Source organism: Diplotaxodon limnothrissa, linkage group LG14 (genome assembly GCF_057381915.1).
Source record: "Diplotaxodon limnothrissa isolate DT_005_m linkage group LG14, D_limnothrissa_male_GT1.1, whole genome shotgun sequence".
In the NCBI taxonomy this organism is placed as follows: Eukaryota; Metazoa; Chordata; class Actinopteri; order Cichliformes; family Cichlidae; genus Diplotaxodon; species Diplotaxodon limnothrissa.
In genome coordinates this window covers 2211560-2224959 of record NC_140609.1, presented here as the reverse complement: position 1 = coordinate 2224959, position 13400 = coordinate 2211560, and the positions used below count along the sequence as shown (strand labels likewise).

General features: G+C 41.1%; 1 protein-coding gene across 2 annotated transcripts in view; it reads left to right on the top strand.

Annotated features, from left to right (window-relative positions):
• The first annotated feature begins 636 nt into the window (after positions 1-636).
• tpst1 (tyrosylprotein sulfotransferase 1) overlaps positions 637-13400 on the top strand; it is a 45050-nt gene continuing 32286 nt past the window's right edge. For both annotated transcript variants that reach the window (XM_085370783.1, XM_085370782.1), the window contains exon 1: positions 637-828. The gene's annotated coding sequence lies outside the window, so the exon portion shown is untranslated. The remainder of the gene's footprint in view (positions 829-13400) is intronic.

Genomic DNA, 13400 nt, shown 5'->3' with positions numbered 1-13400 from the left:
ACGGGTAGGCTTATATCATACACACTCATGCATTCAAGATGTTTATAGAAAGAGCTGCACAGGTATTGCAGGACAAGTAGTATTCTTCCCAACAGGTTCAGCTGCAGTTCAGCACTTTACCCTGTGCTCATTCTGACACAGCAACATTGAGCATCAAGCTGTGCTTTAAAGTTGGGATGTTTTCGATCAGGGTAATCAAATTATAAGTGGCGGAACAGCAGCCTCATCAGTTTCACATGCATTTTACGGTTTTGGTATTTATAGGGCACCCAAGGCTAACCGCAGATATGCAAAACACCTATTATTCTATATTTATCGAGAGTACATAGTCATTACGACAAGCAACCTAAGCTTTGTCTACAAGTTTGAATTTTCTCCACACTTTAGATTCGTAAAAATCGTGTAATGTTTGCAAAAATGGTTAAAATGTCTTCATATTCATATCTACAGACTTTATCACTGACTCGTTGAGGCTGCAGTGAAAGTCCGTTTGGCTGTACTGTGCTTTTAAATCTACTGTAGTTCCGCCCTATTTCGCAAGAGCCAATCAGCAGCTCTGAAACATAACCCTGTTAAAATTCTAGACTAATCACAACTGTTTTTTCAATACCAGCCGAGCTCCTCGCTTTGTAGCAGGCTGGCTGGCGTTTCTTGCCTCCTGTCTACCATCAGTCTAAGAACCGCGCTCCACATATCATGTATACCCACAGAAAATACTCGTAAACCGGCTCCAGGAGACGGCAAGACTGCCTGGACACCGACACCGGATTCGGTGGAGGTTTTGTGATCGACTAACCCGAGCCGCTTGTGCCGTGTCCGCAGCATTAGGTAGGTGTTTTTGGTGGTGTTACGGTGTTGTAATGTCCCTCTACCTCTTCTCTCCTTCCCATTAGCTCGCGAGCTGCGACAGTTAAAGTCATATTTGTATTGGTTTATTTATTTTGCTGGTGTGGGTTTGAATAGGCGTGAACGTTTTATCGCCGTCACAAACGTTAACATTCGCCTTCTTAAACTGAGGTTACATAATTGCTGGTGTACGGCTTATCAAGGCTGGAAAAATGACCGCGACTGATACGAGTACGGGCAGATTAAGCCCTTGTCAAATAAATAGGTGTAGCCAGGCTTACGTGCTGACCGATAACTCCGCCGCGTGCCGCCCTCGAGGGAAAGTCGCGCCGAACTGTATTAAAAACGAGCCTTCGTGATCATCGCAGTCAGGTTACACATGTCGAAGACATTACATGAATTTTAAGACCCGCCAGCCTGGGTCAGCACTGCTCTAAGCACGTACTCGGTGCTATACAATATTTCCCTTTTATGCTCGTTAAAGTTCACGGTTGATACCCATCAGTGGTTCAGATAAGCTCTACGGATTACCTAGAAGAACCAAACATTAAAGGAACCGTACGGTGACTTGAACCGTGTCCCTTTGCCAGGTGAAGAGTCATTTAATTGCAGGGTTTTAATAGAGCTTGGTTTTTGAGGCTATGTGTAACATTAATGGATAATTAATGAGGTTACGTGTGTAAGTGTTTCGACCTGAGAGTGCAGCCAATGTTGGAAAAAGATGTTCCACCCCGAGCTAATAGGGTCAGGCTTAAAAGTGTATTAAGATGTGGTTTTAATGGCTAACTTGTTGTTGTTGTTGTTGTTGTTGTTAAGAAAACAGTTATTTTCTTTATCCTGCTGTGGACCAGAGACACGTGATCTCCATTAAGTGCACTGATTGGATCATCGCACTTTACTTTCTCAAAATAACGGAAAAGTAGTGTTGCTGTTTTCCACTGCTCTGTCCCATATTAGAAGTTCATATTCAAATGCACTGCTTACTGCAAATGTAAGCCTAGCAATAATATAGGACATACCAGGCCAGCGCTTCAGTGAAATATCCCCTGGACCTAAAGTTCATAGATACACTTGTAGTCTGAAGGCTTACAAATGTTAATAATAATACTTTGTAGCAGCTCTGGAAGGCTGAAAGGGAAAAAACAGGGAGGGGGGCATAGTATTTCATTGTGCTGCTAGCCAGGAACACATCTGCTGTGTGCAGGTGGTCTGGGAAGAGCAGCTAAAGACTGAAGTCCAGTTGAAGAGTATTTTATCAGTGCTGGCCGCACTCAGTGAGTTGGCCTCCACAGCTGCAGAGCTGGATCAGTCGGACTCCAGCTCAATTATTCTCTCATTTCCGTGTCTGAAAAGGACACCCACCTCTGCATCACAATTATTACATCCAGTCAAGCAGCTGTGTTGCTGCTGGGCTTAGTCAGGATTTCAACTGCAGAGCACCATAATTCCTTACAGTCCGTAGTGCTCACTCTCAAAAACTCAATCTTGTCGAGGGCCCATATTTATCCAAGGTGTTGTAATGGTAACACCAGTAGTGAGACCTGTCACTAGATGTCCCGCATCGATCCTCTTCACTGTGAAACGAGTGATGCAGCACAGTTTGTGATGGACTCTGGTCATGGACAGGCTAACACCTTTGTAGCTGTCAGCAGCTTTAAAAGTTGTGAACTCTTCCTAGCTTTTCTTAACCTTGAGTCATTTGTGTTTTAAAATAAGTGTCAATGAAAAAACATTGGTGGAAAACAGATAACGTATCTATTGAAGAGAAGTCTCCAGCTCTGAAGTTTGGTGAGCACCCACGCACTGCTCAGGTTTCCTTGGTGACATGGAAAAACAATGGGCCTTTTCACTGTGGGTTTTATAGTTCACATGTAGTGCAAGCATGCACAGGCTTCCCACAGTTTGGGATGTCTGATTTTAATTTGCATACAAATGACAAATGTGTTCATCTAATAATGAATAGAAAATTAGATGTTTTGTGTGACTCCAAGCTAAAAATCCTGGGCATTAGTTTTAAAATAAAGCCTGAAAGATTCTGTTAGTGATGCCTGAATTATTATTTAGCTGGAAATCATCACTGGAAACCACTCTTAATACCACACCTGTAACCTTCCACGGCAGTCAGGTTTGACCTGATTTCTTTGGAGGTGTATGGCAGGTTACATGGAAGATGATGGTGTAGGGTTAAAGGGATTTCCAGTTACAACGTAGATTTCCTGCTGAAGCATAAGCCTGCAGTCTGAGAGTAAACTGCTGTATTGGGATGATATGGTACTATGAGGTCTTAAAGATTAGATGGGGCCTGATTATTTAAGACTTTATATCTGAGGAAGGATCTTAAATTAGAGCGTGGATTTAACAGGGTGCTAATGACGAGAAGCCAGTAAGGGAGAAACATGCTCTCTCCAGTCCCTGTCAGTACTCTCGCTGCAGCATTTCGGATCAACTGAATGCTTTTTACAAACCTGATAATAATCAATTACAGTAGTTCAGACTAGATGTAACAAGTTTTTCTGCATCACTCTGACGAAGGATGTTTCTAATTTTAGAGAGTGCACAAACGTAAAAAAGCAGACCCGCATTTTTGTTATGGTCAAAAACAACTCAGATTCTTGGGTGTTACTGGAGGTGAGTATGTGTCCGGCTAGACACCATGTTCAAGATTTTTTTGTGCCAAGTACAATAACCTCAGTTTTATCTAAATTAAATTCAGTTTTATTTACATAGTGCCAAGTCACAAAAGTTGCCACGAGGCACTTTATATTGTAGGGTAAAGACTCTACAACTATACAGAAATCTTACAAGCAGGAAATCAGAGGCCATCCAGGGCTTGTCTTTAGGACATTCCTGCAGTGTAGCTAATTGGTGTGTGTTATCTGGCTTCATGGACAGATAGAGTTGAGTATCATCGAATGATACTGGCTAAGGAAGGCATGTATAATGTAAACAGAATTGTTCCTAGCACTGAAGCAGCGTCTGCAGTATGCATCTAAAAAAAAATCTCTTTTAAATCCATTATAGTTTATTTTAAGTAGATTTTAAAATAGGTTGCTTTTCTGACTGCAGATAAAATTTCTCTTTGTCAGGAAGAACATCTGGTGTAAAAGTCTGCCAAGTATAAAGACACTTTCAAACAGTTAAGTTACATTTACATGAAATAGTTCAGCTTGACCAGCTTAATGACTCAAGCGCACACACAGATATTTGTACATATCTGTTTAAAGTTTAAACTGTATTTATTTACTAGAAACTCTTGTTTTTTTTCGTCGAGTTTTGCACTGAATGGGACAACATGCAATTCCGTTTTGCTTTTTGGCATCATGACAATAAAAGAATCTGAGATTCTGGAAATAATCAGCAATGAAGAATTATCCAACCATCCAGAATATACCATGGTCCAAGAGGAATCAGAACTGAACCATCCTCCTTCTACCGATGGCCCTGGCAGCACGTCTGTGTGCTACTGCGTTCTAAATTGTATTCATGCTGGTGGCTGCCGACTCCATAATTTCATTTACGTGTACCGTACAATGACAGTAAAGGGCTATTCTGTTCTATTCTCACAAGGTCAAGTCAGTGGCAGATTTACCCCTCAGCTGCTCTTTCTTGTCATTCTTCGTACTGCTGCATGATGTTAGAGAGTGGAGTTGTTTCTCCACTGAGGTGAAGCTCAGTTACCTGAGGACTGCATTACTTTTGCAGAGAGCATTGAAAGCAGTGTTCTAAACCTGACAGAGCCGTTACTTTCTTCACTAAAGTGAGATTGTTGCGGTGTGAAGTGTGAATGCTTCCTGTGTGAATTGCATGTAGGACACAGAATTATAATAGAGGAAACTGGATGGTTTTGCTGACGTACTGTGGTGACATAAAATGCATCTTCACACTTCTAAGCCAAAAACATGTATGTTTAAGTCAGCTTCATTGGGATTTACCATCTCTGTTGGTCTGCAATTAAACAATAAATGAGAGGCAATCCAGCAGTGTCAGTTACATTAATAAGGCTCAATGTTGTATTCGTGGTAAAGCACAGACGGAACAGCTGAGCTGTTTCAGGCTTGATACATATATGCACTTACAGCAGGTGATGGGAGATGCACAGACATGTCAGTTACTTTCAGCTGGACGGCCTGTAGCAGCAAACAGAACCAACCAATCAATTCACAGTTAATTTTGTTTATATTCAACTTCCCATAATTGTTAAGTGTAACTGGATGGGTGTACATCGAGCAGATGAGATGGAAAGGTAAGAAATGCTGCTGCAGTGAAATCAGTGGTGTGAGAAAGGACGAACACGGCACAGTAGGAGTCGCACAGTGCTCCCTCGCTATAACGCGGTTCACCTTTCCCGGCGTCGCTGTTTCGTGCATGCTATTTTTTTTTATTTATTTTTTTCACAGCGCATTGTGTTCTGCGTCCTGATTGGCTGTAGGCCATTGCCAATCAATCTCCTGCCGTGTCTCCTGTCCAGTACAGAGTGTGTTCAGCTTGTCAAATTTACACAAATCTCCGATCCTAGCAGTGTGACTCTGAAGTGCTGTACTGTATGTTTGTAAGTAACAAACACAACAATGCCGATGAAAGATTTTGCACCGTCAAAGGCTCCTGCAGTAGCTCCCAAAAGGCAGAGGAAGATGCTAACCATCACACAAAAAGCTTCTGGACATGCCAAAGGAAGGTAGAAGTTACCGTATTTTCCAGATTATAAGGCACATTAAACGAAAACATTCAAATAAGTCAAACTTTACTCATTTATTCTTCTTGCTTCCTCTACTTCCGTACCATTGATTCATTATTGATTCATTAATGTTGAATTCTCTGGCAGCTGCTCTATTCCCATGTTCTGGAGCTGAAAACAGGGTTTGATCTTTGGCTTCATTCTATGATACTGAACTTATTTTTCTACGAAGGTTTGAACTTTGAGAGTTTAACAAGAGAGAAAAGTGTGAAAATGTTCATGCCTGTCTGAGAAAAGAGTATAAAGTGTGTAGTGAGGAGTTTCTTAAAACATCTATAATAGTTGTAAAAAAATAAATAAATAAAGTTGGCTACTTCGCGCCTTTCACCTGTCGCGGTTTGTTTTTAGAATGTAACTCCCGCGATAAACGAGGGACGACTGTATTTAAAAAGTGCTATATGTCAGTTAACAAGCTGGATCAGCCATTCAACTTGGTTGATCATCAAGGCCCCACAAAGCCTTTCTGTGACATTACCCTCACACAGCATTGATTGGGAGTCCTCTGTCAAAGTTTCTGTTTGGTTCTAAAAAGCTGATGATTTTGTGATACTCTGCTCTGAGCTGCTTGGGTGTTATTTCCACGGTTTGCCTTTTTGACGTTTGTCAGAAGCAGACATGGGGTGTGGTTTTGGTGCACGCCGATCTATTGGCTAAGAACAAAAGACCTACTGCTCTCCCTTCCTCAGTGGAACTTGAGCTTAGTGGAGCTCAAGGGTTGTAAATATAAGAGGAGAGGAAGACTGTTTACCCTCATTCCTAGTTTCTTTGTTGTGAAATGGCTGCAGGTAATACAGAGGTTAGCACGGTCTTATTTGGTTTTTGGCAAACTCCACCATGACTTTCCTGTCTCGGGGTGAACGGAAACCCATCACTGGTCCCTGTCATGTGGTTAAGCTAGAGATTCATTGGGTTTGTACAGAACATCTGATTTATTACAGAGGTTGTGGGCAGGTTAAAAGCTGTGGTCCTGGTGATTGAGCATGCGGTTGTGTGGAAGTTTGGGAATGCACCAGATCACGGATCAGAAATGAAAGGATGAATCATTATCAGTAAGAGCCTGATGACCAAACTCACTACTGTTGTTTCTCTTCAACAGTGTAAACACGGGTAGGTTAAGTGACACCGTGTCCTTGTTGGACTCTGTAAACAAGGACACAGTATTGTCTGTTAGCATGCAGAGCTACAGAACCTCAAGGATATTTGGCACGTAGACTGGAGCAACTAGGGATCGAACCACCAACCTCCTGAGTAGCATATGACCCGCTCTGCATCCTGAACTACAGCCGCTCCATACATGCTTGCAAGCTTGTATTAGTAGATGTGGTGCAGCCCAGCTAGCTTCTATTTGTGCTGTGCTCCCATAGAAGGTAGCAGAGGCAGCACGTTGAATGTGTGTGGCTTTGAGAGTGTTTGACAGATTGTTAACATCAGTTCATTTTTCCCGTTTCTCTGCCAGGGAGAGTGAGAGAGAAGGAGCATTTAATGGGAGAAAAACAAAGTTTCACAAGGCTGCTTTTCTTATCGTTTAACATCAGACTTGACAGACATATGAAAGGATCTTTCGCCTCCAACTTACTTTTTCTCACCGTTATCACAGACCTCTCCCATCAGGACTTCATGAGGTGCAGATGCCATCATTATTAAGTGTTTCATGTGGTTTGGTTTCACTGTTGCTCCACTGAGAGAAGCCTTAGCCTCAGCTGCTCGCCCTAACAAATCAATGGGAAAAATATCCTGCCAGCGGGATTACATATCAGCAACAGGAGAGAAGAGCCTCAATTAATTTAGTGCAAACACATCTGAGCCCGGTGTGAGGTGTAACAGGACTCTGCTCTGAATATCAACTGCAGTTTGTTATCAGCAATGCCACTGTAAATCTTCGTTGTTTATTAGCCTTCCCCAGTAATGACAGGTTAGGCAGTCCCACTACACAGAAATACACAAAATGAGAATCTGCAACTTCTAAAAGAATTTAATTATTTGATAGTGCTTTGAATTGCTGTAAAAGAGCAGAGACTTTATCAGAATCATGTTCCTTATTAGGTATTTATCAGTACTAAAGTGTCTTATCAGGTTTGGTTATTGCAGCGACCTGTTTCTAGATAACATATACATTTGGGAGTTTTGACCATTCCACAAAGACAGTTGCTTTCTGTTTCATGTAAACTATCTTTTTTGAATTGGAGCTAATTGTGTAAACGGCATTACATTTCAAAGGACACCTATCCTTAGATTTCATCTTCAGAATCAGAGTAATGGCTTCATGCACGAACAGTTTGAGAAAACCCAAATAATACTTTCTGCTGGCAGCGTCTCTAAATCATCACAAAGTTCTCGCTTTGTCTTTGGGAGACTGCAGATGTACAAGATGTGTGATAGTGTGTCTTTAAGCTAAACAGAGTGGTATTCATGAAGCACTTTTTTTTGTTTGTTTGTTTGTTTGTTTTTTGTTGGCTTATCGGAGCGGTTTATGAATCTGGGCGGTGTCTTTATGTCATGTGGAGATGCACATGAACGCCAGGTAACAGAATTGTTCCAAAACACTGGGACATGCAGGGAAAGGTAGGTGTTGTTCCCAGCTTCTAGGGTTACCAAATCACAAATTAGCATATTTTCTGCACTATAAGGTGCACTTAAAATCCTTTAATTTTCTCAAAAATCATCAGTGCACCTTTTGTATGAATTCTGGTTGTGCTTACTGACCTCGAACTAGGGCTGGGCGATATGACCCAAAATTCATATCTCGATATTTTTTAGCTGGATGGCGATATAAGATATATATCTCGATTTTTTCTTTTTTTTTCTTTTAAAGCCATAAGTTAAGAACAAAAAGAGAGTTCTTAGTCACACTGTGTCCCAGATGTCACACGGGCACTTTTATTTACATACAGCGTAGATGTACATGAAGAAATTACTCAAATAAATTATCAGCATTTATTAAATAATCATGGTCCATAAATAAAAGAAAACAATGTTGTTTTTGTGCATAACAAAAAGCTCACAATTGTGCAGTCAAAATGTAAACTAATAGACGCTGAGCATAATAACAAAGAGACTTCACAGCTGCACCACGTCTCTGAACAGGTGCCATTTGTGGTCCTTATACACACACAGTACGTATTACTCCGCGAGGCTCCTCCTCGGTAGCCGTAATCCTCCGACAATCCATCAAGCGGTGCAGCTCCGTAGCTTAGCAAAGTCATATTAAAACATTTGACAGATTGCCGAGCGCTGTGTACCACATAAAATCGGTTCGCGGTCAGTAAGCACAACCAGAATTCATACATAAGGCGCACTGTCGATTTTTGAGAAAATGAAAGGATTTTAGGCCGTGCAGCCCCTCCTGGCTGCATGTCGTTAGCGCGGTTAGCTCGTTAGCACGGTTAGCTCGCTAACACGTTGACGCCGTCCAGCCCCACGCACGGTAACTCGCTAACGGAGATTTTCCGCTTTCATCTTGTTATTGCCTGCAGGTGAAGTTATGGGGGAGGCGGAGTTGTGTTCAGTGAAGGAGAGGCGAGGCCGAGTAACGTTGCGTAGAGACAAAAGTGGACGAAAGAGAGGCAAACCTGCGGCTCCACAAGTATAATTATAACGTAACATAGACTATATCGATATGAACGATATTGTCACATCTTATATCTCGTATGAAAATATATCGATATTTTTAAAAAACTCGATATATCGCCCAGCCCTACCTCGAACCAATTTTGTGCTACACGGCGCTCAAAACATGTCAAAAAATGTTCTTGTGCGACTTTGGTAAGCTACGCCGCCGCACTGCTTGATGGATTGTCAGAGCATTACGGCTACTGTAGTCAGGAGCCTCGCGGACTAATCTGGGTCCTAAACTCCGTCAGCTTCAGGTCCCAAAGTCAAATGAACACTGCAGCATCACTGAGAGTTAAAATCTGTCTAAAGTCTTTCATCTTTAATAAAATGATCAGTGTTGCTGCTTTACCAGGTGTAACAATTAAGTTTAACATCCAGGCATCCATGAAAACAGAATTTATTAAATTTAACGGAGATGAAGTTAGCAGGAAGTTAGCTCGCTAGTTTCCTGCTAAGCATGATATAGCATGTTCTGACTGAGAGATTTCTGAAAATATTCAAACGTACAGCTCTGCTATCACTTCCAACATAGATGAAGACAGAAAACTAAACAGAAGTGATATGTTGTTGTTTCTGGATAATGACAATGACCATAAATCATCACATAGTAGAAGTCAGGTGTACAGTTTTGGTTCATTAAATAATTCAGAACTCACTCAGTGTAGCCGTTTTATTAGCGGTACCGTGAGGACTCATTTGTTGTTTTTCTCACCTTCCACGTCTTTAACGCTTCTCCATTTCTCACCCTTACTTCCTTTCAGCTCTTGTGAAACTTTTCTGGTCTGATTGTTATCAGTTGTTTAAACCAACTTTCAGCTGCTTCTCTCTCTGTGCCGCTCTGTCAATTTAAAGTGTCAATTTAAATTTATGTAACCTCAAATGAATTAATGCGATGATTTAGAGTTTTTCGTAAGGAGAAATCTCAGTACAACCTACACAGATTGGTAATGTTGAAATGCCAGTGACGATCAGTAGGAGAAATTTACCTTTAAGTGCAGTTGCAGCAGTCTTCAAAGGTGTTGGCCACCTACGATGCTTTGTGACTTCCCCCTGACCTTTAACACTGAATCACTGAGCACACAGATGTGAGATTGTGTGGGTGCGGTAGTTATGAGTACCTGTCGGCAGAGTCACCTGCTTTAGAATATATGAACCTAATGTATGTTGTTTTCATAGCTGAGCTTATTTATCACCTTTTTCCACGTCCACCTGCTCGGTTTGACTCGTACCCTAACTTGATAGTAGATTTTTTTTGAATTTAAGTAATTTTGTAACAATTATTAAATAGATTCCAGATGACTTGCACACGATGGTGAAGTGGTCCTTTACAAGCTCATTGATATATAATTTTTAATTTTGTATTTATTTAGTTTTTTGGGTGTGTGTAAGCTACTGGGATTGGTCTGATATTTAAAAGATGTTGTTTATCAATGTCCTTTTTCTTTCTGTGTAAACCTCCAGTTTGCTCGCCTCAGAGAGTTGGCAGTTTGAAAATGACGCAATGTTAGTTGCATTGAGCTGGCGTAATGCTCTGAGGAAATGTTGACCACAAGCAGTCAGCTTTAGTCTGGGTTCAATCTTCTCCCCAAGTAAAGATTTCACATGTGAACGTAGTGGGATATCAAAAGAAAAGCTACAACCTCACCTTGTTTGAATGAGGATTTGTATCGGACAGTTATGCCACTATGAAACTAACTTCAGCCCTGCAGAGCAGTGGACTGGAAAATAGTTTAACTGCAGTGTAGGGCAGGGCCATATTATACCGTTCACGGTAATACCGGTATAATGTTAGGCAACGATAGGAAAATGAAATATCGCGATAGAATGGGAGTAAAACGCGCATGCGCAGTGCCTTTGTTTTCATACGCACATGGCCGATTGTTGAGTGAAACAGATGAACCAGAATTGGTTTGTAAAAATGGTGCAACTTCAGTGATGTGGAACTGGTTTGGTGTTTGTCCGTCAGATACACAACAAAGCACATTTTTTTGCAGAACATGCAAGCGGCCGTCGTTATTGTCATATTTGTCGGACTAAGATGCTCTTAAATCTGGGAGTAATCTGGGTCCTAAACTCCGTATACTTCAGGTCAAACAACACTGCAGCATCACTTAGAGTTAAAAACTGTCTAAATTCTTTCATCTTTAATAAAACGATCAGCATTGCTGCTTTACCAGGTGTAACTATAAAGTTTAACTTCCAGGCATCCATGAAAACAAAAGTTATTACATTTAACGGAGTTAGAAGTTAGCAGGAAGCTAGCGGAAGTTAGCTTGCTAGTTTCGCTAGTTACCTAAGCATGATATTGCATGTTCTGACTGAGAGATTTCTGAAAAAAATCAAACGTACAGCTCTGTTATCACTTGCAACATAAATGAAGACAGGAAACTAAACAGCAGTGACGTTTGTAGGGTTACTGAAGTTGGGCTAGCTGGTATATAATGATGTGCTACGTGATCGCTAGCGACACAGCTATGTTAGCATAACATAAACAGTGAAGCTGGAGGACGAACACTAACACTTTTCCACTTATAAAAGTTAACGTGAAGGTTCTTCATGGTTAGAGACAAATGCAATCGCATGGCAGGATGCTGTAAACGGACCAAACTTCAGTCAGGAGAACAACTGAGATAATCCATCCACAATACGAGGTTAGTCATTAATATACTGCAACAACATGGGAATAGAGCAGCTGCCAGAGAATTCAACATTAATGAATCAATGGTACAGAAGTGGAGGAAGCAAGAAGAATGAGTTTAATAAAGTTTGATTTATCTGACTGCTTTGTTTCGCTTAATGTGCCTTATAATCCCGTGCACCTTATGGTCCGAAAAATGCGTACTGCACACTGCAGTTTAATGTTGCAAAGCTCCTCTTTTTAACTTCAGTGGATATTATACATGGTTATGCTCAGGATATGTCAGCCCATTTCTACTGGAAATGCCTTTTGGTTAAACTTTCAGCAAGGAATTTGCATTTGCACTGTTACATTTTTATAAAGCTTTAATGTACATAAAAACCAGCTTCTTGTTTAAGTGAAAATAAATGGAAGGTTGTCTTTTTGCGCTAGTAATATTGTGGAGTTGTATTTTGTCTCGCATCAATTATATCGTCGGTTACATCGTTATCGCAAATTTTCAAATATATATCGTGATAAATATTTTTGGCCATATCGCCCTGCTCTACTGCAGTGTCTCCAGTCTCGGATGAACTGCACCGTTAAGCTCATACAGGGATGCGTTTGCTCGGGTCGTTCGCATATCTGCTGTTGCAGCATAACTTTGGCCCGACGCTCGTAACATAAGTGAGACTGGCTGGGTGGGCATCGTATACCCGGAGTTGGGGTTTTGACCATTGCACAAAATTGTCTCTGAGTCTGTACGCGTGCTGTGGGGAAAACCCTGTTCTAACGTTTGACTCTGTGGTTTATTTTGAGCTTTCTTTTACTTGACGTTCTTAAACTCATTTGCAACTTAAAACAGATCTGCAAGACAAACGAATTTAAGAGCAGCGCGTGAATAAAAGGTTTGACGACATTAAGCCCACAAAGCCCGGCAGAGCCGGTACCAGGACCGTGACCTCGGGTAAAGTGAAAGAAAACATGTTTCTAGTGTCCAAATCAGCAGCACTGTTCCTGTAATCAACATTTAAAGCTTTACTGGGAAACCGCAACCGCGGTCCTTCATCAAAGCACCAACAAACTTTGACATGAAGGAAAGCGAACTTTGTACCTGCTCCATCCACCACTGTTTGCTTTACATAGATAAAAATCTGCAGGAAGTCTCCAGAAGTTGTGTTAAAATATGCAGATTAACTGTTAACTTACCAGGGGTGGGTCTAAAGGGGGGCATGGCATGCACTAAACCATATTTATTTTGAAGTTTTCATAATATTTTTCAGACTGAAAGGGAAATAATATCAAACATTGTTAATTAAATAGTGTTAAAAATCTAAAAATTAAACTGATGAGAGGGATTTTAGGTTAGGCGGTGAATTCTTGTTGATATTAATGAACGTCTGCTCCATCATAATGTCTTGTTTTCAGCAGCACAAACTTTGCATCAAAGCACAGGGAAAACTTCAGTATGCTGCTATGCTCACATGCTCCTTTATAGGCTTACAGGCAGAAACTCACTCATTGACCTGCACACTTAAACACACAGCCAAACGCGCACAATGACTCATAAAGCTTTCCAACAAGACAGAG